This window comes from Sinohyriopsis cumingii, unplaced genomic scaffold (assembly GCF_028554795.1).
Source record: "Sinohyriopsis cumingii isolate HCF-2022 unplaced genomic scaffold, ASM2855479v2 utg000898l, whole genome shotgun sequence".
Lineage (NCBI taxonomy): Eukaryota > Metazoa > Mollusca > Bivalvia > Unionida > Unionidae > Sinohyriopsis > Sinohyriopsis cumingii.
The window spans coordinates 527,931-553,397 of record NW_028315941.1 but is presented as its reverse complement, the minus strand read 5'-3'; the positions used below and the strand labels follow the sequence as shown (position 1 = coordinate 553,397).

At 35.0% G+C, this 25,467-nt stretch overlaps 1 protein-coding gene and 1 long non-coding RNA gene across 2 annotated transcripts in view; one reads left to right on the top strand and one right to left on the bottom strand.

Moving 5' to 3' along the window:
• Positions 1-25,467, bottom strand: part of LOC149773104 (uncharacterized) — a 138,013-nt gene that overhangs the window by 76,018 nt on the left and 36,528 nt on the right. The gene's annotated exons all lie outside the window — the stretch shown is intronic.
• The window catches only part of LOC149773105 (uncharacterized), a 32,376-nt gene continuing 21,550 nt past the window's right edge, over positions 14,642-25,467 (top strand). The window contains exon 1 of the long non-coding RNA XR_016417468.1: positions 14,642-15,521. This is a non-coding gene — a long non-coding RNA (uncharacterized LOC149773105). The remainder of the gene's footprint in view (positions 15,522-25,467) is intronic.

The following is a 25,467-nucleotide window of genomic DNA, read 5'->3' as shown; positions in this document are numbered from 1 at the left end:
AACAAAATGAGCTAACCCAATTAGTGAAAATCTCTGTCAGTTAAGCTTCGGTCTGATGTTCTTGACCTTGTAATTTCATTTTTTCATAGAAAGTTTTATTTTCAAAGAAGACTTGCTCCAAAATTGGTCGGTTCACCCTCCCTGCTGCTCAATGGCGACATCAAATCATTGTAAAATAAAGCATGGGTGGGAACTTGCAGCAGTTTATGTAACAATAGATAGATTCCAGTGCATCTTATATCCAAGTGTGTGGCTTCATTTCATGATGCCTCTGAATTTCTTCACTCCAAACTCATGGCTGTATATACAAATTTTAACAGCCAAAACTAATGTCACAAAAAAAAAATCCCAAGATGGTATATTTTGTTGCACAATCCCTGCTTATGAACAACATCAAAAGTGTAAGCATCAACTGCATAAATCAAAACATGCTTCAGATGCTACTTAATGAACATAAACACTGCTAATACACTTATCAAGAAGGATGCTGTTAGAGCAATCAGACAGTGGCTGACCTCAGGACCAGAAGGAAAATATTGCTTTACCTTAATATTTTGAGCTCCAAATAAACATACAAGCTAGCTAAATATGATTTTGTTTTTATCTTTTCATATTTTAAGTGTAGCAATTACAACATTATCTGACAAATAATGTTAAAAATGAGGTGAATTTTGGGCATATGGAAACTGCAGTTGAGGATTGTGGAATTTGAGTGAGGACATGTCATTTTGTTTTAAAGTGACCAGTCCTGTGTCTTTGTCTTAATTTTTTTCTTTAAGCACTTAAAGAGGACTCATTAACTTCCTCCCAAGGGTTGGCTCAATGAGCCCTGCAGCACACCTCTTTCTTATCTCTGCACAAATTTAAGAGGTTGAAACAGCACTTCAAGTGAGAATGTCAAGAGATGTTGCTACCACAATGGATCACTGTGAAGGAACGAAGCTTTCAGAATCCTGCTTGGGAATATATGCTGAGTATTTGCATATATATGCAAATGACATGTCTCTGTGTATTTTTCTCGAGTTTTAATATTAATTCCTACAAACACGAGTCTGGCAAGCTGAATATGCATAAATTACGAGTTTACTGTATAAGCAAAAAACAGGTAAAAGTAAAACTATCTTGTAAAATTTGAACGAAAAGAGAAATAATCCAAGTGACATCAATATGAATGCAGTCATAATGAATAACAGAAAATCTGTCTATAGCAATTCTCTCTTTGAAAAAACCCAAATATTTCTTGAAATATACCTCTGTGATATTTCCCTCTCTCTGTGATTGAACATTTTAACCCTTGCCTCAACTTAATGAACTGTCATATTGATCAAAAGTAATGATAATGTTACTATAAAGACATCATATTTTATCATAACTAAATTTTAAAATTTCAATTTACTAAATTATGATTTCAGATCAATTTATATTTGTACAAGAACACAAATAAACATGCACCAATGTTTTTTATGAGCAATATATTGGCTCAAATTTGTGTAGGACTCAAGAATATCATATTCTTGAGTCATACACAAATTTGAGCTAATATATTGATTAATATAGTATTTCATGCAAAACTATTTGGGGGCATTTAATAAAAATGCACAAAACTGCTTCCAAAGTACATGCAACATAGAAAGAGTCAATTTATTTGTAAAGCTGAACATTCACAACACATTTCTATATACCATATGCAATAGATATGAGAGCTCTTGGAAACGCTTAATTACGTGTATTTGGACACCAATTTTTGATCCGGGACACAGAAAATCACTGAGGCGGGAGTCCTACAGACGCGTGTATTAGGTGTGGCAAAATTCAAAGATTTGCCAGTCCTGCTTCAGCCACCTGCTTTGTGGGAAAATGTGTTGATCAGTTAACTGTGCTGATATTTACAATGACAATTCAGTGACTGAAAGACCCCTTGATGTACATACATGTTGCCATTTTATAAGAGTACATAAAAAAAGAACATGATGCAATAGCTGGGTGGCAAGTTCAATGGCTTTGACTGGCGGCCAGGTGGGGAAATGTACTGTTATGTATAGACCTTTTTCAGGAAGTCGAATCTGGGGTTTTCCACTCCAATATTTAATGCATGGGCAACATTTAAGCGATTGTCATGAACATAGTGTATGTTCATGAAGAAAGTTTCAAACAAAGTTTTCAAGGTTTGACATCTGTACACGCTTTACAGAAATAGTGTTAAAAATCACGAGTAAATAGTTCAGTAACCTGCCTACAACAGAAAAGTAGATATAAGCACAAAATTTACCAGAGAAGACCAGGGCAGCAGACATGATTTGTGGGCCCTAGGAAAAATTATTCAATAGGCCTCAAATAATCACAAATTGAAACAATGGTGGACCCCCTGGCCGTGGTGGTCCTGAGGAATTTGTCCTACTTTGTCTGTGGTCCTGTATAGGGCTTACAAAGTTGTATGATCCATTTCTGAAAGGAAAGGGGTGGGTGGACAATTTTTGTATGTGACCAGAATTACAATTTGTACAAATCTATGTGTATTTTAATGACTCTTTAAGACTATATGCTTACAAAATCATGAGGACTTACAAACCTCTTTGTTGCATATAATTAATTTCATAGTGGATGGATGCATACAGGTGAACACAGCATTATCAATGCCAACATAATCAGATCCCAAGCTCAGTCGGAGAAGCCACACGAGTTACACATAGCTGATAGTACTGTAGCAATTGGCCATTGCAGATGTATCGCAGGATGAGTTAACTCTTCATTATTATCCACATTTTTTCATGGAGTTAGCAAACGAGAGAGAGAGAATAAATTTCTTAGCCAATCCAATGTATCATATTCCGTTTTGGATTCACATCCATTCCCATTTAATTTATTCACTGAATGGCAATTCTTTGAGGAATCTTCTTAATATGCGATGTGCCGCTTTTGGTGTTCATTGTTTGCTTCTAATTAAATCAAGTTAACTTGTTTATTTTCGAATCATTCATTACCATGCAGTCATAAAAGGGAGGGGGGGCATAGTTTAGATGAGAATCACGAATCAGTAACATAAAGCAATATATACTCATTTATTGTTAAAAATACTTAAATAAAAACATACATTTCAACGCTTATACTTGTGTGCTGACATTATTGTTTACTACTATCAGCGGCGGTCTACAATGACAAATGTTTAAGTGTAGGTCACTTGAGCTGCCCTACGTCAAATGTGCATGACCATACTGGATGCAGCAATGAGATAGGTTTGGCCAGCTAAAAATAGTATCTAAAAATGATCTATAGTGATTGAATTCAGAGGAAGAAAAACCCAGAGATATACATGTGGTCATTTATAAAAGTACATCAAATAAACAACTTTAGCTTTCATTATTGTGTTCATTTCCAAATGTAGCGGAATAAGCAGTGCACGTGACCTCAGAATCAAGACATGTTTGTAACGTCTTTCTATGACAAATTCAAGACAGAAGAATGGGCTGTGCTCAACACGTTTTATTCACTCTGCTCTCGCACATGTTGCACTCACTTTTATATTCTTTTGACAAGAGCTTACAACAGTAATAAGGGAAATAACTCGTACAACCTTACCGTAATGAAAATATGTGCAAAGTGTGGGATAAAGAACCATTCTGCAGTAAAGTGCAAGCACAAAACTCCAAAATGGAAAGCACACAAAAAGAAATACAAGCAGAAAGAAGGGGTAAAGGTTACAGATGATAATTCAAGTCTTGATAGTGAAAGTGAAGAATTTGTGTTGACAGTAGAAGAAGTTAATGGGATAGAAACATACCCAAAGAAATTGTTTGCCAAAATGACTTTAGGTGAGAGTCTGATAAATTTCCAATTAGACTGTGGCTCAACAGTTAATATAATCTCTGAAACAGATTATAAGACAATATGCCATGATGACAAACTGAAGCACCTGGAAAAGAACAATGTGACACTTGTTATGTATAACAACAGTGAAACAAGAGCCTTGGGTAAAAGAAAATTGCAAATTACAAATCCAAAGAATAAGAAAGTCTACATCTTAGAGTTTGTACTTGTACAAGGGAAGGCAAGACCCCTACTTGGAGCCCAAGCAGTACAGAAAATGAAACTAATTACTGTGAACTAGACTAATACATGTACATATGCATTACGTTACATCTCCCTTCTTAAAATAGATTTTCCCCATTAACTTGCTTGCTGGCACATAATGTTAATATACAATTCCTTTGTTATGCTATGAGCACTTTCTTTCAAGAGTACTAAATTTACTACCAATAAAATCTGACTAGAATTCTCAGCTTTATGCATTCAGAATCAAAATGAGATTATTCTTTAATATAGGAATGGTCAGCTTTCCTAGGTATCACTAGCAAATGATTTACTAAAATGAATTATTTAAAGTTCTTTCTGTCTTAACTCAATTTTCTATCCACTCTTATTTTCAACTTTGCATCAATGTCCTAGGAATTAACATACATTCATATTTAAGTGATATAGTCTTTCAAATACACAGGTTTCTTAACACTTCTCCCTCCAGATGTCTGACAGTTGTCTGGAGATCCGCCATTATTATTCAATGGTTGTTGTTCGCTCACCTTTGATGTAGACTTGTTCTGAGATGCAATCTTTGCACCACTATTGGTATTTTCAATTTCTTGTGGTACATGAATTTCTGTTTCTGTTTTGCATGTTTCAGACGGCATGAGAATTTCTGGTGTTTGCGATTCAGCGGGTGTTTGGTGTAGATCCTGAATATCAGGGTCTATGAACTTTTCATTTGTAGCTCACAGATGCTTTCTGTTCCTGTGATACACACTACCATTTTCTGTCCGAATCTTGTAAGAGTGAATGTCAACTTTTCCTTCTACGTATGCCTTTCGCCATATACCATATTTGTCACTGGGTTTAACCCTAACAACATCTCCAGTGTGTAATGGTTGCAAATCCTTTTGTTTACCAACAACTTAGATCTGGTACTTTCCTGTGACTGTGTCTTTGGCATTAAGAGTCTTTTTGACATTGGCAGTAAAGTTCTTGTACACCTATTGAACATGCATTGTGCTGGTGATGACTGCAATCCTTCCGTTGGTGTATTCCAGAAATCCAGTAGCGCGAGGTAGGGATCTGATCTAGATTGTACTGATTTCCTCATTAATTTCTTCATCGTTTTGACTGTGTTCTTTCGTTTTTTCGTTGCTCGACAGATATCTATGCAAGTTCTTAAGGTTAACTTCTTGTCTTGCAACAGTTTTCTCCTGGTGCTGTTGTCTCTTATCCCAATTACCATTCTGTCTCGCAATAGACTGTCCTCTAAATCACCGTAATTACACGATTGTGCTAGTGACCTTAGCGCAGCAACATAGGCATCAATGCTCTCACCTGCTTCCTGTTGTCCACAATTGAAATTGTACCGTTCATAGGTTTCGTTTGTTTCTCCTATACAGTACTTTTCAAATCTGTCAAGCACTTTGTCAGGTTTATCTTTGTCTCCATTATTCTCAAATGTGAAGGTATCAAACAGTTCTATGGCGTCTGGCCCTAAACACGTAAGGAGAGTGGCTATTCTCAGTTTTGGTGCTTTTTCTGCCAGTTCCGTAGCTACTTCATAGTTCACCCAGACTCTTTTAAATTTTTTCCAGTTCGCAGACAAATTTCCAGGAAGCTCCAGTTTCGGTGGAAAATGTATTGATGATGCAGGCAAAGTTGCCATCCTTCTGACACCATGTAACGTCTTTCTATGACAAATTCAAGACAGAAGACTGGGCTGTGCTCAACACATTTTATTCACTCTGCTCTAACACATGTTGCACTCACTTTTATATTCTTTTGACAAGAGCTTACAACAGTAATAAGGGAAATAACCCGTACAACCTTACCGTGAACTAGACTAATACATGTACATATGCATTACATTACAATGTTGAGACTTAGACAAAATGCCATTTGTAAGTGGGTGACAAGTCGCCTAAAAATGTAAACTTCGCCTTCTTCTGTTAGGAAGGCGAAAACAACTTCGCCCTGTGATTATTTAAGAGGCAGGTTGACTGCCCATACCATATTTTTTTTTAAAATGCCCCTCGCCTTAGCCCGGTTAGTTCTAGTGTTTTAGCGAAATGTATTCGTCAAGGCATCGGTAGCTAGGCCTAGTTTTTATATCAATTACGTTGACAAACAAACTCTTTCCCATTTACAAGCATTATGTTTTGATAGCTGATTGATCATTAACCCTTTTCTGAGTAAGGTAGCAACTATCAATTTCCTGCATGATATCCATTGATGATAAAACATACAAACTTGTGTTTTAAGATCAGAATCGGTGATCTGGATATTTATCAACTGCCTCGTATACACTATTTATTCATAAAACAAAATCATAAAGATGAGTTCTTTCTTTTTAAATCCTGCACAATACACTCGTATGCCATTTGCATACATTCTATAATTCTGGGGAGAAAAGGCACCTAATGTTGCTACGACAGGGCTATATTGTAATCCTGCCTCCATTCAACAATATTGTGAAACCAATAAAAGCACAAAAAATATATTAAAAACCCTCAGTTGAGCAAGGGATTAGTTGCAATTAACAAATAAGATAACTTTTGTAAAGTCAAACCCATTGACTGGGAAACTGTATGATGTAGAAATAGCTCAACCGAGTACAAGACAATAGTGATAACCAACAGGGTGAGGCTACTCTTAGTAGCAATGATATCCTGGTGCCATTTTTGGAGGTACAATATATGTCACGCCTCTTCTGCCTTCTCTTGTATTAAAACTTGTGAATGGATATCTAAAATAACAACAAATGGTGAAACCAGAAACATAACTATAAATATACCTTCAATCCATTCTTGATTCTGAGGTTGAGAATTAATTTCTCACACAAGCAAAATATTCCAAGAAGTTTAAAATTAGTTATATGCAAGATATGACAAGTACTCATTATTTTAATAATAAAATGTATACCAATCAAAGTCATTTAATTAAACATTAATTTATGTTAGAAAGAAAGCGGTATTTAGCAGGATCTTGCATGTGGGGTAATACTGCAACAAAACTGGAAGTGTGTAGTTTTAATATGGCTACACCCATATATACCACATGTTTCCTTTTTTTTGTTCTCTGTTTTGTATCAGCTTATATTAGTGGTCCTATTATTTGCCCTATAATTTCATTTTGACATTAGATTAATACGTCATTAATAGTTGTTTAAAAGTTGACATGTATTCGGGCAAGAATCATCAGCTACTAAACCTGCTCCTAGATATGAGTAACCACCTCCTATTAGTTACCACTATGCGAAGTGAGTGATGATGTGATGGTACTTTCTCCTAGTACTACCACACACTGACGAGGAGTTGTACTTCTCTAAAGGTAAACACATTTAAAATTATTAAATATCAGTATGACTGAAACAAGAAATATCAATATTAACTAGTTTTTAATGCAAATACATGTTTTAAACATTACTTCACCAATGTCTACTACTGTCATTAGGAGGAATATTTTAGACGAATGCAAGTTGTATTTGTTATTTACTTTAATTACATTTTAAAAAAAGATAAACTCTTTCGGAAGGAAAAGGGTCAGGATTTAATGTTTACAGTGTGTAAGTAATGAAACCAATATGAACATAATAAAATGTTATTTGGTTGTGTGTATATGTACCATGAAAGTGGGAGGGGGATGCAAGTTTTAAAACTCTTGAGATTAAGCTTCAAAAATATGTCTTTACTTAAATGTAAGGAATGATGGTAACTTAAAAAAAGAAAAAAAATTCCATATTTAACAGAATTTAGAGGCAGACATTTTACCATTAATCAGAATTCTGGGACAAGAAATTGTAAGTGGTTTAAAAAAAACCTCGTAGATGAAAACATTGAAAATTTGCCAAAATCAAATAGGAGGCTATAATACTCAATAATTCACTTTTACCATTCTACCTTGTTAAAGTCTGCATGGTGCAAAGTATTTTTTGTTAGTTAATTTTTTTTAAATCATCGGTTATCGATATTCTTGCACACACATTCATTAACAAAAACATTGGGACTCCCGCTAGCTATGCGCATGATATTTTGAAAAACGCGTTTTCAAGCTGTAACATTAACTTCCTTGGATTTATCATGGTCTCATTATTACATATTTATATTTTTTCCCTCATAAACCCTAAGGTATTATGCCAGGAGCTGTTAAAAAAATTGAAATATAAGAATAACTGGACATCAACATTTTTGACTTTCAAAAAATTAAGTTTTTTTCCTCAACAATCGAGAATCTGCAAGGATGGAAAAAATGGAAACATTTTTTATAAGGCCATAAACCAAACAAATGTTAAGATATTTATGACTTTAAATGAGCAAATAAAAAAACATTGAAAACATTTATTCATTTTTTTTCTATGTACAGTAACGGGAAAAAATGGAAGCGTATTGTGCAGTAGGTTTCACATAGCTTTGATTTACTCCAAAATATTAGCACAAGCCGGGTGAATCAAAAATGTAAAATGGGCGTTACTATGAATCGTTTCAATTTCAACAATACATGTTCCTAAACATTGAGAAGCAAATTAAAAATTGAGACTATACTTAAAGAAGCTTCAGCAGGATGGCGCAGAGTTAAGTCTTATTTATAACAATGTAGGTTGGTGCTAAAAATTGCCAAAGTAGCAGTCCAGATACCACAGGAGTCTGACGTTTTATCAATAATGTACGACAAAATCTTTGACAACATGAAATCACCTTATAGGTAACAGGGTTGTTTTCACAGACGTCACGATTGGGTACACAAATACCCACAATGCAATGTGCGCACACCTTGCGCCGCCATTTTGAGTCCCTAACAAACCTTTGTCAACATTAGTCATCATGTATATTCAAGATAATAATCTGATTTAACTGTCATTAATGACATTTACTTCATTGAAACGATGCATAGATTATACTTGAAATTAACTGCACTATAGCACAAAAATAAAACTGGACGTTCCCTTGCTAGTATCGAAAGACAGAATAGTGAAGCTGAACCGCAATCGTGCATATTGCCATCAAACAGAAATGCATATTTTTTTAAACAGAAAATATTGACATTTTTTTAAAGTGTTTCGCATCATATCCCTAAGCTTGTCATCCTGAAAGGGTGTTTCTGGACAATGCTTTTCAGGATACAATATCAGTTACAGATTAAAATTTCGTAGCATGTGTTTTATGCCAGAACTTTATGTACAAATACTTTTTGCGACAACAGTGGTTGTGCCAAAGACAGCTGACATATCAATTTAATTAGTATGGTCAAATATTGTATTTGTGGTGGAGATGTTGGACGTAGGTTGTTGTTGTTGTAGGGTTTAACGCCATTTTTCAGCACACGATAGGCTATACATGGCGGCCAGTATTAACGGTGGAGGAACGGTGACACGATTTACCCAAATATACCCAAATACTGCCCAAATACACCCAAAGACTGTTCAGAAACAAGCATGTGATACATTTACAACTATAGAGATTTTAAATTCATTGCAAAGTTAAGTTCTGATTACACCTTCGACATTTATATACAATTAGCTATTGTGTGGTCAAATTTTGTCTTTGGGTAATTTGAAGTTTATTTCTCTTAGAAAAGATATATACTCTGATGATCAATATATATATGTTTATCTATGTTTTTTGATGCCGGCACCTAGAAAGAAAAATAAATGCGCATTAAAATAGTCGATAAATACTGGACTTAATGCCGATTTTGAGTTTGTTCAGACATTAGTAATATGCATGAAACGCGAATAGCATCAAGATATGTTGTATCATCCCAAAACGGCATGGGTAGACGCATGTATCAAAGATATGAAGATCCGTAGCATTATATGAGATGGCGTAATGTGCACGGACAGACAAATGAAGAGGTACTCAATAAGATACCTACACATATTATGGACTGTTGTATAGCTTGAAATCTCCGCTTCACATCTATAGCTTTAGCCTAGAAATACATGGTACCATCACAAAACGACATGGTAAGATGAACGTAGCCTGTATACAAAAATATTTAAATTCGCAAGCGAAAATGAATAAAAAATGCAAACATTTTTATTTTGCATCTGTACAAATATTTTTTGGCACAGATGGCTTTAAAGTGATTAGAAACTTATCAATTGCTATCAAATTTATCCAAACCGGTGGTTGTTTCCAACCCATATCGAACATGCCTATAGGGTAGTGAAGTGCTGCTGTAATCCAATTCACACGTGTTATTACAACCGCAAGTAGACGAGTATACACGTGTTAAATCAATTACCATTTCGGCGCTACAAAGACAGTTAAAATGATTTACAACAAATATATAAAATTTATAGTGATCCCCTGTTGTTGTTTGTCAAAATCGTCTTGCGAGAAAGCCAAACCAATATAATCACTGGAAATCAACGATGTTGACTCTAAAACTCCTGGGACTAGCATCGCACATTTGTGTACTGATTTGTATATATATTGTATATGTATCGTATTTAGATGCAAAACAAAAAAAATTAAACTAAATCTATTATATCTTTTTATCTCTTTATCTTTTTTCATGTTAGTTCTATGTATAAATTGTAAAGGAAAAAAGAGATTTTAATCTATTTTACTTTTCCTTTCGTTTACATGCATGTATTAAAAGAGTTTTGATATTCTGTATCAATTTATTCATTTGTCATCTCTTTATACTATACATCTCAAATTGTGGATTCATGTATTAATAGCTAAAAAATATGCATTGGGAAACCTTTAGCACTTTCATGCATGTAAAACCGATAGGTAATAAATTCAAAATTATTAAACATAAAAAGCAGGGCCCAGGTACCTAGTCCCAGGTAGACAAATGTGTAGCAAATTCTTAACAAGATATACTATAGAAAGTAGTCCAGTACAACACTATCCAATTTTTGTTTGACAAAAGAAGTTTTTTAAATAATAACACTAACTTAATACAACGGTGAGTGACAATAGACATTGAAAAAAAATGGGCAATATAACAGTATGGTATAACAATAATTTTAAAACAGTATTATCACAGAAAGTGCTATTACAATATACACATGTGAATTAATTTATGCCTCATCTGATGTGAAGACTGTACATTTCAGCATGCTATAAACTTCAACTGGTGTGATTGATTTGCAATGTCGTGTGATCAGGTTGTATCATAAGTATATCACACATTTAGTTTAACAGAAATAAATAGAAATTAATAAAATTGTGCATAGGCTGCTTTTTATCTAAGATAAACTGGTCATTTAATCGGATGATAATCCATGATTTTGAATGATACAGTAAAACCTGTCATGAGCGACCTCTGCTATGAGCGACCACCTGTCATTTCCGACCACAATCGTAATGCACGGATCGATTTTACTATATAAACGCTCTGTTATGAACGACCACCTGCTGAACGCGACCAGCGACCGCGATTTCTTGGCAAATTATGCATTTTGACACTGCTATGAACGACCGCCAAAAAATCAAAACATATTGACACCACTGACCTTAACTTAATCTTTTGTAAACACTAGAGCTCGGGATAAATGTAGTATGCAAACAAAGTGCACATTAAATAACACTATAGTTGAACAACCATATATCGTGATAAACACCTCTAACCATCATTTAATCCTTTGTAACAAAGACTGCATAAATAGCAAAGATTGCTCTAATAAAGTATTTAAAAATAATTTGTCTTGCTACAGTACCACTTTTGTGAAATTTACAACTCCAGCGTACGGTGTCATTTGTAAACTGCAGTAAACCAGACTAAAGTACATGTCACTAACCGCCATTGTAGTGCCGAAGTCATGTGAATAGCCAGTAAGAGTAACATCAAAGGGAGTAATGATGGATATATGCAGTCAATTTAGAGGTTTGTATTTTTTCTTTATCTGTATGAAAACTCACAAAACGCCGGTAGTCCTTATGTCCAAGTGAGAAATCGTTTGAAAGGGCTTCAGTGTTGGTTTGAGTACGTCGTTTGCTTTCCAGTTAATCCATAATGCCTGGAGGGTGAATGAGCTCATTGTCTTTAATACTAGTAAGTGAGAATCATTTCCGGATTTTTTTTAAATTATTTTTTATTTCTTTTGTTAGTGTTTCGCCAAGCCACAATCTGTTTACGTGGGTGCAGATGGTCGGAACATTTGTTTATCGAGCTATAACGCTGTTGATTTAAACTTCGTCTCAGAATAAATGTACAGTATTGTTTCCTGATGAGTTAATTATGTCTTTTGGTTTCATTCATTGGTACATAATATATATTTATTCCACAATTCCCCAAAACCTGATCAAAACCGATAGTCTTTATAACGTCAACACTAATAACAACGGCAGAATCTCCGCTGAAAAAAAGAAAAATTTTAACACTGGAAGAAAGGATTAATGTCATTGAAAGAAATGAAAAAGGCGAGACCACTCGCAAAATAGCAGTCAGCTTAAGCGTCGGTAAAACGCAAGTTCAAAATGTAATCAAAGACAAGAAGTCCATTAGAAACGAATGGCAGAAAGGTGCACAAGCACAGAGGAAATATGCCACGGCACGACGGACAGTTTACGGAGATCTGAACGAGCGAGTATGGGAGTGGTTTTGTGTTGCAAGGAGTAAAAACATACCAGTAAGTGGAAAGTTGATTCAGGAAAAGACAATAATTGAGATACATGTTCAGACCAAATAGCTGAGTAAAACATGTCAACAAAGAAGTATAATGGATTTCTTTTAAAAAAACAAGTGAATAAGTGTATAAAATAAGATATATACATCATATCTAACTGTTCATTTTTTGTACATATTAATGTGATGTTGAAATATAAATTTTATTCTCGTTGTTTGATAGATGTATATCTTTATTATATAAAGATAGTTTGAGAGGAATGCATGCATTATTTAAAAAGATTCATGAATAAAGGATATGATACATGTACAGTGAGTATGGGTATTATTTATTTTTCAACAATGCTAACTACTGACCCTGAAAACCAGTCCATTTTCACACACCTCGTATGAGAGACCACCTGTCTTGAGAGACCGCTTTTGGTTGGCAGAAGGGGCGGTCTCTCAAAACAGGTTTTACTGTAATTACACACATAATTAGGGATCTATACAAAAAATGCATTGCGAAAAGAAAGTTGTCTTTGCATGTTCTAACCTAAGTAATTTAATTATTACAAATTTTAAAGTAAATACTGATACTTACATTCTGCAGACAATGCATGGCCATCTTACCACATTAAACGCACACGTATTCCAGATCAATATTTCCCCACATTTTCAATTCATTGTCTGAAATTTATTGCATTTGTTATGATACCAGTTCTTACACAATGAACATTTAACACAGTCACTTGAACAATTTGATTTGCATCCACATGGAAACCTGGCTCTGCGTTTTTTTTTTTTTTTTCTGAAATTAGCCATGATTCACTTACAAATCACCAATACAGAATAAAGAAAACAAGAAATGTGCAGTATGTGTGTGTGTGTGGTCAGAGTCTATATTTTTTTAGCAGAAATAAACATCAAGTAAATAAAAGAAAAAATTTGACCACACAAAGGCCAGTCCAGACACAGAAACTATACAGCAGACAAAACATTATAGCATATACATAGCGAAAAAATTTAAGAAAAAACAACACAAAAATATCAGAGTTGGAACAGGAACACATAAGTCTTTGAATGTTTCGAACAAACAGCCATGGGGGGAGGGGACACATTCGAGGCCAATAGCTAATTATATCTAAATGTTGAAGGTATGTCCACAAATAAAAGTTAACATTATTGTAGAATATAGATATCTAAGTATTAAGTATGCACATTAGGGACATATATATGTCATCCCGGACTATGTCGATAATTTCCGAGCAATTGGTAATTGGAGATGTACGAAACGTTCCGTACAAGGAATTTCTAGCTGCTTAGAGTCATTTAAAGTATTCATTTTTGACCCAAAACTTAACTTGACAATGAATTTAATTAATTTTTTAGTAGTAAATATATCAGTTGCTTGTCTCTGGACAGTATTTGGGCAGTATTTGGGTATATCTGGGCAGTATTTGGGTGTATTTGGGTAAATCGTGCCACCCGTGGAGGAAGAACCTGGGAAGACCCGGAAAGAACCACCGACAGACGAGAAGCTACTGGCAAGCTTTCTCACATACCCACATTGGCTGAATCTGAGACTCGAACAGGCGCAGACAGAGATGGCAGTGATCCGTAACAGAAAGCACTTTAGACCACTTGGCCACTCGGGGACCCTTAGGATTATACTTAATGGAAGCGATAACCGTTCAAAGAAATTTCGCGCTCATTCGAAAACCGGTGACAAGAGCGATATGGACAATGTTTTCAACTCTATGGTGCATCCCTTCTTGAATTACAGAACAGCAGTAGATGCAAAAATAAGTTTTTTACTTGCCATTAACTCAATTCAACTTTAGGAATCATGTTCCATGCAAGAATTATACATTGTCTTCTTCACTGCACAACACATCGTATATTTTAAAAATAGGCGGCACTAACGTCAACACCGAAATGATTGGCTCAAAAGGTTATTCTTATTATCACAGTATGACTAAAATGCGAAAAGTTGCGAAAAGTGCGAAAAGTTACGAAAAGTTACGAAAAGTTCATTTACATTTATAGTCAAATAATATAATAGACAAATAGTCATACATACAATTACATTTTTATAAAGGCTATGCAACATATCAATCTTTTAATTAACATTTATACAAGGATACAAAGTATCTTATAAATCCAATAACTTTCTTGGATGAGTGTGTTCATGTCTCCATGCACAATATCGATTCTCCAACATACTGCATGTTACATTTTTTACAGGTTATCAAATAAATCGCTTCAGTTGATACTCAGTTAGTGTTATAACGAAGAGGAAAACTTCATCTGTATTGGCGCTACTAATATTTGCACAGTGAGAGCACTGATGTCTGGGTTTTTCTAGATGATAAATTTTTTTTATATTATTTTCTGCCTGTTTAGTTTTAATTAGAAAATTTTACAAATTCTTTGGTCTTCCATAAGCAAGAATTCGTATATTTTTGTAAAGTGTTTTACGCTGTTTTTATTTGATAAATTTAGGAGACTCCAATATTTATTAACTATAAGGCCTATTATAGGTGAACAAAGAAGCTTAAATAATAAACTAAAAGCTATTTTTCTCGTCATAACTTACAATAATTATTTTTATTTTTTTCTTCATATTTTTGTAATTTTTCGTTTTTGTGACTTTTCTCAACTTTTCGTAATTTTTATCACTTTTGTAACTTTTCACACTTTTAACTTTTCGTAACTTTTCGCAACTTTTCGCACTTTTCGTAACTTTTCTCATTTTAGTCATACCCTTATTATCATAGGAGCACGGAAGTGTCCACAAAGGAAAACTTAGCGAAAATCGCACGTTTCGCAGCCCGTAACTTCAGGATTCTTATACTCCTTCTTGAGAAGTACAGTGTGTGTTGTTTTATCGTCTGAAAATGGCAAGGACAAAGCAAACTGAAAAGTTTTGAGGAGAGGTAGAAAGGGACATTTGTTTTTTCATACTAACACCTATTTACAATTTAGATTTTTGCATTTACTATAACATTTCAATTATTCTGCACCGCTGCATATTATTAATCCCGGCTGGGATTATATGCGACAGCGCAGAGTGAGTTTGAATTCACCTAGTCTTTGCTGCAAACAGTTTTGTTTGCACTTTATGTTTCATGTATTTAGTATTATTGTAGTATTACTGTAAGATTTAGAGAAAAAGTAAAAGGGGTTGACCGGCTCTAAATTACACAAGCACATAGAGAATTGTTCAATTCGCAGTTACAGAATCGTGTAACCCACGCACATAATTTAGAACAAAAAAAGGAAAACAAAATGGATCCAGATGAAGGTCAAACCGAACCAGTCAGATCCAAGATCCGACAATATTTTCATACTGTATATGAAGATAATAGGATGATAGTTAACCACCCGGCTGGGTGTCAGACCATCGATTTCGAAGGCGCCACCAACTCGCCAAGACAAAGTGAAGTTTTGATGGCACTTCACACTATGGGGATAGATATAGGAAAGATTGAAGCCCTACAAAACGGAGGTCTAAACAAATTCGTGATCTACCCAAAAGGAGGAATACCCTTACTAAAAGAGGAAAAAATAAGCGTAAAAGGGATGACAGCCAAAGTCTATAAAGCAGCCCCCTTTCTAAGAACCATGGAACCACGATTGACGGAAATCAACGTGATTGGGCTTCCCATGGAAGTGGACAGCCAAGAATTGGTGGAAAAGATCAAAAAGAAGACAGGAGTGAGCGTTGTTACACACAAAATGGCGACTGTATGGGGTTTTGCCCCCATCAAGTCGGGAAATAGACTCATATACGTAAGCAGAGAAGATGCCAAGAAGATCCCGATCTTCTTCTATGTTTTGGGCTTCCGTCTTAAAACATGGTACAGGGGGAGCAAACAAGATAGAGTTTGCCCCCTGTGCCACCAAAAAGGACACGGACCTAGAGACTGCCAAGGGGGAATGGAGAGACCCAAACAACAAGAGGAAACGTATGCCAGTAAAGCGTCAGGACAAGGGCAGAAAACCACAACCCAGCAGCCAAAACAACAACAACAACTACAAAAGCAACAGGAAGAGATCCTTAATCTGATAAGACAAGTTAGAGAGGAAAAAGAAAAGGAAAGAGAAGAAGAAATACAAGCCCTACCCGAGCTAGAAATCACAAAAATAGAAGGGCACAAGACATTAGAGTGGGAGAACTTCCTGAGCCCAAACAAAACGTCAAAAGCATGTGTGCTAAACGAAGAAGAGATAACTACACAAAATAGATTTGCCATCCTAGGAGAGGAGAATATACACATAGAAGATAGCCCACAGACAGATACCCCCCTGATATCGACGCCCATGCCCAAGAGAAAGAGGGCGAAAAGAAACTCGGAAGCCATATCACCACAGGAAAAGTCACTACAACATAAAAAAAATAAACAGGGAAAGAAAACCGTAGAAGCCGAAATAGAGAAAATTCAAGAAGAAGAAGACTCAGAAATTGAAAGTGAGGGAGAAGGAATGGGGCGAAACGAATCTGAACCGGACACGGAAAATGACACGGAAAGGGAGGAAGATACCGGACACATAATATCAACAACAAAATCGATACAAACTTTGAACACACAGTCAGAGAGTACAATCCAAACAACAGTGACAAGTGCAGGGGAAACACAAAGTAGTACAATTACATCAGAGGGGGGTGGGGAAACCAGTGCCCCCCCCCCCACAGACTTTTCACAAACAAGTTTATAACACAAAAACCAATAATAATTTGTAAAAGAATAGAATAATTTAGGGGGAAAAAAAAGCGACACCCTGGGAAGAGACAAGAATGGAAGGAAAAAACTTACAGTTCTTTTCTATAAATATAAATGGTATAAATAGGGAAAAATCTTTAAATTCCCAAAAGATCTAAATTACGATGTATTGTTAATACAAGAGACGCATAACGGTTTTAAAGACAATATAAAAATAATAATGGAAAGCTACCTAAATGGAATTTTATTAATTAGTGATTACGAACACACAGATGTTAAAGGAGGGGTGGCAGTTTTAATCAAAAATAAAAAAGGTTTGATATGGGAAAGAATAGAAATAGATAAGGTTTTTAACGGTAGGATGATACATATTACAATAGAGGATGTGCACATAATTAATATATACATGCCAGCAAATAGGGAACATAAAAAATTATTCTTAGAGCATTTAAATAAATATGTAGAGAAATATGCAACAGGAAATATAATTATAGGGGGCGATTTTAACTGGGTGGGAGAAAATATAGATAGGGAGGGAGATCTAGCACCAAACGACATTAGGATCAAACCGGATATGGACTTTTTTATCAGAAAATGTAAATTAACGGATGTTTACCGAGTACAGAACTTATTAAGGAAAGAATATACTTATAATTATAAAATAAATAAACGAAGCCGCTTAGACAAATTTTACTGTAACAACTATGATGAAAATGTACACAAAGAAACGAATATCACAGATTTTAAAATATCCAATCATAAACTTATTAATATGACTGTAACTTTTAAAAATAGAATAAAATGGGGGCATGGAAGATGGATGATAAATAATTCAATTTTAAAAGATACAGATTTTATACAAAGGGTCAAGAAAGAGATAGAAGATTTTAAGAATAGGGAATATGTTGATATAATATTAGAATGGGAAAAACTTAAAGTCAAACTAAAAAAACTAGCGATTGAACACTGTAATTTAAAAAATAGGAAACTGAAAACAGAAAGGGAAGCGATCAGATACCAGCTACAAAAAACAAATGCTAAGGATATAGAGACCAATTTAAAAAACAGATTGGAAGAAATAAATAAAATAGAAAGTAGGGGTAGAGAAATTAGGGCAGGGAAATTTACGGGGATATATAAAAAAGCAGAGGGATTATATAAAAGAGAAGAGAAAAGAATGGGGGGAGATAAATTTATGGAGAAGGTCAAAATCAACACAACAACAACAATAATGGAAAAACAGGAAGTTATGGATCATATTAGAAACTATTATGCAACACTATATACGTCTCAAAAAATATCAGAGAATGAAATTGATGATTACTTACAAGAAATACCATGTGAAAAAATTAACGATAATTTTAAACAAATATGTGATGATTTTATATCACAAGAAGAAATTTTAGATAGTATAAATACAATGAATAAGGGAAAATCTCCAGGGGGAGATGGACTCTCTGCAGAATTCTATGACATTTTGCGGAGAGCTGTTGCCCATTCTTGAATGGTTATATAACAATATGTTTTTAAGAAATAATGAAATGTCGGAAACGATGAAAGAAGGGGTCATCATTTTAATATATAAAGGCAAAGGGGATAGGGAAGAACTAAAAAATTGGAGGCCAATCTCCCTCCTTAATACGGATTACAAAATATTGAGTAGAATCCTAAGCAAAATAGGCTAAAAAAGGGGATAGGTGAAATAATAAATGTAAACCAAACGTGTGGGCCCAAAAATAGGGACATACAAAATAACATATTAAGTATAACTGCAATTATAGAACATGTACAAAATAAGGGACAGAAAGTTGCTATGGTACTTTTTGATCAAGAAAAAGCCTTTGATAGAATAGAGCATAACTATATACAGAAAGTCCTGGAAAAATTTGGCTTCGGAGAACCTTTCCGGAAATGGACAAAAATTTTATATAATAACATAACTTCAAGAGTTCAAAATAACGGAGCCATGACAGAACAATTTGACATTAAAAGATCAGTGCGGCAAGGGTGCCCACTATCAATGCTATTATACGTAATAGCAATTGAAATACTCAGTATCAGTGTAAAACTAAATAAAGGAATTAAAGGTATAAAAGTTCCAAATATCAAAGAGGAAGTGAAAATGTTACAACATGCAGATGATTGCACTAACTTTTTAGAGGACCCGAAATCCTTTGAGAACCTTATAAAGGAATATGAAAAATTTGGAAGAGCATCGGGGTCAAAAATAAATCATGATAAAACAGAAATTTTAGAGATAGGCAACTGGCGCGGTAGGCTTTCTAGCATACCAGCCCATATGTTTAAAGATACTGTTAAAGCACTTGGTGTGTACTTTGGCAAAAATGAAGAAAAGGAAAACTGTAAAAAAATGGAATGTGAGATAAAAAGAAATATCAATATCTGGGCACTTATGCCGTTATGTTTAATGGAACGGGCCCAGGTGGCCAAAACATATATGTATACAAATTTGAATTATATTATGAAGTGTACTAACATAAGTAACATAATTTTAAATAATATAGATAAACTTATGATTAAATATATATGGGATTTTAAATTACATTATGTTATAAAAGAAACATTATACAAGGCAAAAGAATCAGGGGGAATAGGGTTACCAAGCCCCATAATTTTAAAAGTTACCAATATTTTAAATAGATTTAAACGACTGAGTGACGAACCTAAATTACCATGGGAGGGGATATATATATATTGGTTTGGTTTCGTTTTGCGGAACAGGGAGGGAATATATAAAAATAACAAATTAATGAAACTTTAGAAACACTTAGAAAATATAAGAGTATAAGAGATCTATTAATGAAATATAGGGACACAAAAGAATTTTGGGACCAGGACGAAAAACTCTCATATAAATGGATTCGGAATGACATAACCAAAAACATACAAAGTAAAGTCGAACGTGAAAATTTATATGTGAACTGGAAAAAGGCATGGGGGCACTGGTCACAATTAGGATCTTTAAAAATACAAAGCCTCGCCTTCAAATACATGCATGATGCGTGGTTGACGGGAGAGGTTGCAGCGAGACGGCACATGGTCGGAGTACCGCCTAAATGTCCGCTGTGTAAAATAGGCATGTACAATAAAAAACACGTATTGTTAAATTGTAAGGAAACAGAAGTTGATAGGAAAAAAATAATTGATGAAATAAACTTAAAGAGTAAATTTAAACCACAATGTATATTATATCTTGATGGTGATTTTAGCAAAGCAACTTTACATAAAATTTCAAGTTTTATTGTTAATAATATTAAGAAGTGTGGCCCAATTAAATTTTAACTTAGGGAATACCTCAAGAGGGAAAGTACAGATAATGATGCCATATCTCAGAAGTAAAACAAGCCATATAGTATGGTCGCATGCATTTAAAGACGGAAATAGCAGAAGGAAATCGAGGGTCATGGGTGGAGCAAAGTATTTGGAAGTTCCGTACCTTCTATCTTATATATTATGATAGAGAGGGTCCTATGTCAGAACGGGTCATGGGGGTAATCTAAGGTATTTTTGTCACTCTGTATGATTTTTTTTTTTTTAGATTATTATTTTTTCTTAACATCAAGCTCTCGTCGAGCACCTGTGGTCCCACTCGCCCTCTCTGCTGCTATTCATCCAAATATTTTATCAAGTCCAATACGATATCTTGTTCTAGGATCGTGCAAATTTATTGTTATAAATTCATGCGGAGTAGGTTGCGCTCATGAAAAGAAGTTTCTGAATTTAATTATATCCATGTCACCGTTGCACCAACTTTGATGAATATTTCTCATCGTGTGTGTATCAACTCCATTAAACACAACTAAAATATTAGAGTTATCTCTGATCACTTTTGGTATTTGTGTGTATCGTGGAGTAACATAAATGACATCAGTGTTTTTATGTCTACCTCGAGAAAATATTCTAGCTGGATTTCATTGTTTATCCAGCATCACATCATCGTATACAACCAAATTATTAATAAATCCGTCTATGGAATCAACTGATGGTGCTTCATCAATATCGGTTATAAACTTGATAACATCGTCATCCAGTAATCGTTCGTTTTCATTAAAATCCTTGAGCACATCATAACATCGTTGATCATCAACTGACGGGGCTACCAAATACAATTTATCCCACTTTAACCATCTCATTATCAGATTAAGTAACTACTGTGTCGTTCCACTTCCAGATGGTCCTATTATTATCATTCTCATGGAATTTGGTAACACAGGATGGTGCTTGACAGGTTCTCGTTTTCTTGTTGCTGAAAAATCAATTATATCCATGCTGTATAAAATATCTATGGATTTATATTGTGTGAAGTGCAGGACGCGTACACTGATGGATACATTGACAACTATTACCACAAAAAATAACAAATCAGAGGTTATGGGTAAGTGTACGCTGTGTGGTACAAAGAAATTCAAATTCTAAACCAAAGTCAAAGTCAAAGTCAAGTAAAAAAAAAAAAAGCAACGCGAAGGTGATATTGCAGCAAAATTAACAAAGTTACCGGGAATACCCAGGAGAAAAACATCTACCAGGATATAATTATTGCGGTCCTGGTACTCGACTCGATATCAGGCTTGATAATCAGGATCAACCAAAACCAGGCGAGGAACCAATAAATGCTATTGATAAAGCATGTCATGCTCATGATGTTGCGTATAAAAGCAATCATCTACAACATAGGCGTATTGAGATGTGAAATTAATTAATGCGCTAAATTCTATTAAAAATAAAAATATCAAAGAAAAATTAGCTAATTGGTTAGTAAGATCCGCGATGAAAGGTAAATTAGCGCTAGGGGCTGGTAATATATAAAATGGAATCGATTTATTATTCACCAATTGGATACTGGAAAGGTAAAGCAGCAATTAGTAAACTCGCTGATGCAGCAGCGGTTAAACATTCTACTGCTAAAGCGTGGTTATCCAAACAGGCAATATAGCAGATTTACCTACCGCCACCTAAGCAAATTCGATTTGCACATTTCGATGTCAGTGTTCCTAATGAAGTTCATCAAGCTGATATTCTGTTTTTACCACTTGATACTGTACGTAGAAAAACGTACAAATACGCGCTAACCGTTGTTGATGTTGCAAGTAGATATAAAGATCCAGAACCGCTATCAACGAAAACAGCATCTGAAGTAGCCGATGCTTTTAAACGAATTTATCAACGAGGTGGTCTGCGATGGCCACAGCTACTACAGGTTGATCCTGGCAAGGAATTTCTTGGTCCAGTATCATCGCTGATGAAACAACATAATACCAGAATACGACGAGGACATGCTGCGATTCATCGTGAACAGGCAATTGTTGAATGATTTAATCGAACGCTAGCTGAGTGGTTATATGGCTATCAAATCACGAAGGAATTTATTCAGAATACAAGATCTCATGAATGGGTGGCAAGATTACCAAGTGTGATAGCAGCGTTAAATAATGAAACAATTCGAACAACCAACATGAAGCTCATTAATGCAAGTACAAGCGCGCATATACCTACACAACAACGTGATCTTTCAGCACAGCCAGTATTAGGTAATATCACTGTCAGGTATTTATACAAGCCCGGTGAACTCGAAGGTGGTAAAAAAAGAGCAACTGATCCTAATTGGGGTGTTACCACACACAAGATATCCACCGTAACAAGATCCTCTGGTAGACCTACAATCTACCGATTAGATTCAACTGCTCCTCAACGTGGATTTGTATGTGAACAATTACAAGTAATTCCCGAGGATACACAATTACCACTGCTATTACTTAACTAGCTCCGTTACGTCGATTACACTCAAGACAGGTCAACATGGTATTTTCTCTTGTATGACCGCGACTGTTATTTTTTCTGTCTACGGTAAATTGTCTTGGATCATTTTTCAGATACCGCCATAACATTATACAATTACAACTTGCATAATGATTATTCTGTTGTTGTTTCAGCGCAATGACAATGTCAGTGTCTAGACCAAATTCTCGATTATTTTTTTATCAGATTGTTTATAACCAGATAATTTTTTTTTCTTATTATATCACTTTGACATTCGTCAATATCATCATTGATCACTGACTCATCCAAGACGATTCGTCTCAATTGAGATATTCTTCTTACTCGAGACACTGCGAGATAAACTAAGTTTGACCATTCGATGTGATCATCGACGATCCAAACAACTGTATCAGTAATGATTAATCCCTGCGATGAATGAATCGTCATTGCGTATCCTAGCATCCACGGGGATTTATCAACACATAGAGCATCTTCAACAACATCAACATCAACTGCGACAATATCATTCAGCACAAGATTTTGTTTCCTTGACTCGGTCTGTCATGGTATATCAACATCAATATTCTGCCGCCGTGTATCAGCTGGTCAATAACATAACAGAACTGGCAATGTTGGATATTTTTCTTTATGCTACTGAAACAATTCCCGTTGAAGTGTATTGCGAACTATCTTTCTACTTGCAACTATCAGATCATTTGGTCGCCATGTTTGTAGAAAGTCGTTCATGGGTGTTTTTGAAATTATTCCACGCATTACTTCACACTGAATTTTATTCGGTTGTAGTCTGATTAATGTTTTAAACTGTTTCAATGTTGCATCAAGTGCTCTATGATCATCAGCCACTTCTTCGTAATAATCGACAAAGTTCTTTAACCATCCATGTGGAGATGGTCCAACAAATGGTGGTGGTTGATCATTATCGCCGCACATTATTACGGCAGTATTTCTTGTTAACAACCAATCTAGAAATGTTTTTAATGTTTCCAACGACACAGTGCATATTTCATCCCAAATGATGATCCTTGGAATGTATTTCTCGCCCATCCTTAAAGATGTCCATGTATCACCTGTCCATTGGAAGAAGCTGTGATAAGTACACTATTGTACTCCTCGTTGTTTCATTTCTCGCGCGAGTCTGTGTGTAGGTGTCAGCACGATCATATCTGACTTTTGAAATAGTTCGATCGCTCGTGTGGTTTTACCAGAACTACCCGGTCCATTTATGTCTATCGTTTGATATCTAGCTATTGGATCATATACCGATGGTAACAACGAAGTTGTCGATGATATATTTGATCGCTGATTTTTAAAATAATCATCTTTGATCGTAACATCTGCTGATTCTGAATAATCAAGTATATTTTCTTTCTTTATTCTCCATGAACCCCACAGTGCATCATCGTCCGTAAAATCAACCAACAACGTTGCATATTTCTTATCGATGTAGAACGAATCCGTTGCAACCCTAACTGCGGTATCGGGAAATTTATTTATCATAGATAGCAAGTTTATGCTCACGTAGGCCAACATCGATGATCTTAAATGCGTTTACTGAGGCGATTCTCCATCCATATAACTTACAATCGTACCTAATCATGTTTCATTTGATAAATAAACATCCTCGCGGTTTATAAATATATTTCTCACTGCTGTATCAGCAACTATAAAATCGTATTCGGTATCATCCAGTATTAATCGTGCATGACGTTGTTTATGATCATATGCTCTACCTCGAGTAAACTTTCCTATTATTTTTCTTCCAAGATCCTTTGCTGTTTTATCGCTATTATTGAGTTTAATCTCGAGGATTCTAGGAGCTTCTTTGATGATATCATCGGGGGAAGCATCAGGACATTTTTCTCTAAATTCCTTAATGACCTCATCGAGACTGATATTTTCCCTCGGTGGTAACCAAACCTAGGTTTGTTCCTTATATGATATAATTGCGTCACTAACCACCAACGATACCAATATCGCACAATCGAGCATATATCATAATAAAACTATTGGTGCCCAGCGTTTTTCTGAGAAATGTCTACCAAACCAAACATAACATATCGTATGAAGATCCATAGCAAACTCGAATGATTCAACACAAGCAAATCCAGTTAGATCAAAATCCGGCAATGGTCCATTTATCGATACTCGCGTCATTTCATGTGTTAGATGACCGAACCTTGAAAAATATTTAGAACAATCTCCGCATCCGAGAAAGCTTCCTGGATAACACAAAACCATATCAACAGATATCATATCGTTGTAATTATATTTGGTGTTCCACAATCCGCCGTGGCCATACTCGAAACAACTTGATTGTATATCCGAAAGAAATTCATTTCGGGTTTGTTTCCACGATTTT